Source organism: Monodelphis domestica, chromosome 1 (genome assembly GCF_027887165.1).
Source record: "Monodelphis domestica isolate mMonDom1 chromosome 1, mMonDom1.pri, whole genome shotgun sequence".
NCBI lineage: Eukaryota > Metazoa > Chordata > Mammalia > Didelphimorphia > Didelphidae > Monodelphis > Monodelphis domestica.
Window position 1 is genome coordinate 516,047,174 of NC_077227.1, and position 3,845 is coordinate 516,051,018.

Below are 3,845 nucleotides of genomic sequence, written 5' to 3' on the forward strand. Positions count from 1 at the left end.
TTGGTATGCATGCCCACAGATGGGGTCTAGGCATACCATCTCTGACATGTGTGTCATAGGTTCACCATCTCGGGCCTAGCCCTTACTACTCTTCTGCCTTGCAACCAATACACAATATTGATTCTAAGATGGAAGGGAAGGATTTTTGAAGACTTTTACAGCAAAAATAGACAAAGGAGTTTTTATAGACCTGATCTTCCAGAGGTAAGGAATACTAATGGTAAATACACAAAATGGAGAATGCTAATAGTAAATACAGAGAAGGGAAGACTAATAGTAAACACACAAAAGTGAGGAATGCTAAACCACTGAGCAGGACCCAATGGGTTGGTGAAAATTTCTGATTAAGGTGCCTTCTCGGGTGGCAGCAAATTTGAGTCAAAATGCAAAGGTATCTAGGAGAGAGCAATGTTTCTTGAGGCCTGCTGGATCTTGGCCTCATAGAAGGGCAAGGAAGCCTGAATTTCACCAGGGTCTAGCAAATCTTCCACAAACTACCCCAGGGACAGCTCCCATCTTGCCAGAAAAGAAACGGGACAATGGTCATGAGGGTCAGCTGGAAAGGGGTGGTACAGTCATGTTAAAGAAAACTAGGGATCTGGAAGGAGACTCAGCCAGGATTGTATCTGGGACTGCCCAAGCAGGGAGCTAGCTGAGCGATAGGGACAGAACCCAAGTGAAGAACAATAGGAAGCTGGGGGAATCTGTGCTATCTGGCTGGCTGCAGGAAGACACTACCCACAGGATCTCCTACTAGTTAACTTTAGAGAAGCAAGCCCCAATCATGTTCCATTCAAAAGGAGGCATTGATAAGCTGGAAAATGTCCAGAGAAAATTAACCAGAAAGGTAAAGTGAAGTAAGTGTGGTGTGGAGGCAAAAAAGAATGATTAGATTAGTAGAAAAAAAATTGAAAAGAGCTTCAAATTCAGGTCTTCCTGACTCCAGGTCCAATAGCCTATCTTTCCAGCTTTATTTCATCTTACTCTTCTCTGTGTTTCAACCAAATTTGACTATTCTTTCCAATGAACTAACACTGTTCTTATGCTTCTGTGCTTTTGCTAAGAGTGATAAGAAGCTGGCAGAGATCCATTATAAAATAGAAACTAGTTTTCTATGCCCAGAATGCACTCTCGCTTCCTTGCTGGCTAAATTCCTTGCCAACAGCTAAACCCAACTTCTTAACTTGGGGGTCACTGTCTGCAAAATGGATCTGGGGGTAGATTCAAAGAGGTCTGTAAACTTAGATGGGGTAGGGGAGGAATTACACTTTTGTTTTCACTAACCTCTAATTGCATTCCCTTCAATCATTTTAAAACATTATTCTGGAGTCAGAATTCAAGATGGTGGAATGAGAGGAAACATTCTCGCCTAGTTTTCCCTACACTCCTTTTCCACAACAACCTAGAAAATGTAACATAGTGAATTCTATTCATGAAAGACAAGAAAAAAAGGTCATTTTTTTTTTCATCTGAAGGAAGCTTGGAAAGACAGAAGTCTGTAAACATCAGGGTAGGGGCCAAGTGTACTGCATAGTGACAGCACCAGAAATGATAGGCCTGGGAGAATTCCAATACATAGGAATGGAAAAGGAACCAAAATGGAGCACCAGGGCAGAAGGACATCCCTCGGGGCCCCTGAACTAGTGCAGGGAGCAGGAATGAGTAGTGTCAACCAGGAGCTCTGTCAGCCATTATCCAGTTCCTGGTCACCTATACAGAAAGGAGAGGATCTGCCAAAACTGAGCACACACAAAAAATTATAAAATCTTGGGCTCAGTGGATAAACATCCAGGCCTAGAGATGGGAGGTCCTGAGTTCAATTCTGGCCTCAGATATATCCTAATTGTGTGTCACTGGACAAGTCACAACTCTAAGCCCTTATCACTTTTCTGGCTTGGAACCAATATTTAGTATTGATTATAAGATAGAAGGTAAGGATTTGGCTTTTTTTTTTTTAAACCCATACCTTCCTTCTTGGAGTCAATACTGTGTATTGGCTCCCAGGCAGAAGAGTGGTAAGGGCTAGGCAATGGGGGTCAAGTGACTTGCCCAGGGTCACACAGCTGGGAAGTGTCTCAGGCCAAATTTGAACCTAGGACCTCCCTTCTCTAGGCCTGGCTCTCAATCCACTGAGCTACCCAGCTGACCCCAGATTTGGCTTTTTTTTAAGAGAAAGAAATTTAACTATGGGCTCTGAACCCAAACGTAAAGCAATGACTCAACTATAGCAGTTAGAGCGGCACATAAGCTTCTAGTGGAATAGAAAGGGCAGGAAACCAAATCCAAAGGGGAACCAGCAGTTCAATTGCTACAGAACCTGCAAAACTCCTCCACAGGCTAATAATGACTGAGTCTAGCAATAGTATACTGAAACTCAACTACATACAAATCAACAAAGCCAAATCTGTGTCAGGAATAAGATCAGACAAGGACAGCAATGAGAAGACCTCTCCCTAGAACCGTACCACTTTGTTAGCACTATAAATTTTCAGGCCACCAGCCTAAGATGTGATAGTAGAAACAGAAGCTCAGGCCAGATATTCTTCTCCCCTACCTCACCACCACCACCAAATTAAGCAGAGCCCAATGCTAAAATAAAATCCAAAGTCAAAAAGTGGGCAAGAAGAGGAAGAGGAGACCAAATTGCCAGTATCAAAAAAAAGAACCAAAATCATATCACTATTTCTAATATATACAGAAAAAGCTTTTGATAAAAATACATCACCCATTCCTAATTTAAAAAACAAAATAAAACTAGAAAGCACAGGAATAAGGAGAACTTTCCTTCAGAAAAATGAGTAGGTTTCTATCTAAAATCAGAAGCAAGTATTATCTGAAATAGTGAGAGGTTGGAAGCCTTTCCAGTGACATCAGGAGTGAATCAAAAATGTCTATTATTACCACTGATTATGTACTAGAAATGCTGTGTCCATTATTTCCATTACTATTGAATATTGTACTAGAAATGCTAGTGATAGCAATGATATAAGGAAAAAATATAGAAGGAATAAGCATAGACAATGAGGAAACAAAACAATCACTGCAGATGGCAAGATGGTTTACTTCAAGAACCCTAGAGAGCCAATCAAAAAACTAATTGAAACAATTAACATCAGCAAAGTTGCAGGACATAAAATAAACCCACAGAAATCCTCAGTATTTCTATATGTCACCAACAAAATCCAACAAGAAGAGACAAAAAGAAAAATTCCATTTGAAATAACCAGTCAATAAAAAATACGTGAGAGTCTGCTTGTCAAGACACACAGGAACTATAAGAACACAATTTCAAAACACCATACAAATAAATACAGATATAAGTGAGTGGGAAAATATTCATTGCTCATAGATTGGCTGAGCCAGTATAATAAAAATGAAAATACTACCTAAATTAACTTTACATATTTAGTGCTATTGCAATCAAATTACCAAATAATTACTTTGTAGAGGTAGAAAAATCATAAAATTTATATGGAGGAATAAAAATAAAAAAGTCAAGGAAATCCAATTTTTTAAATGTGAAGGAAGGAAGCCTTACAGTACCAGATCTCAAACTATACTACTTTGTTCATCTTTGATCATCAGAAGAATTTGGCACTAAGAAATAAAAAGGTTGATCAATAGAACAGATTAGGTACACAATATATAGAAGCAAATGACCACAATAAACTAATGTTTGATAAACCCAAAGATCCCAGCTATTGAGATGAGAGCTCACTGACAAAAAATGTTGGGAAAACTGGAAAACTGGAAAATAGTCTGACAGAGCCTAAGCATCAATCAACATTTCACACCATGTGCCAAGATAATAAACTCAAAATGGATACATGATTAAAATATAAAGG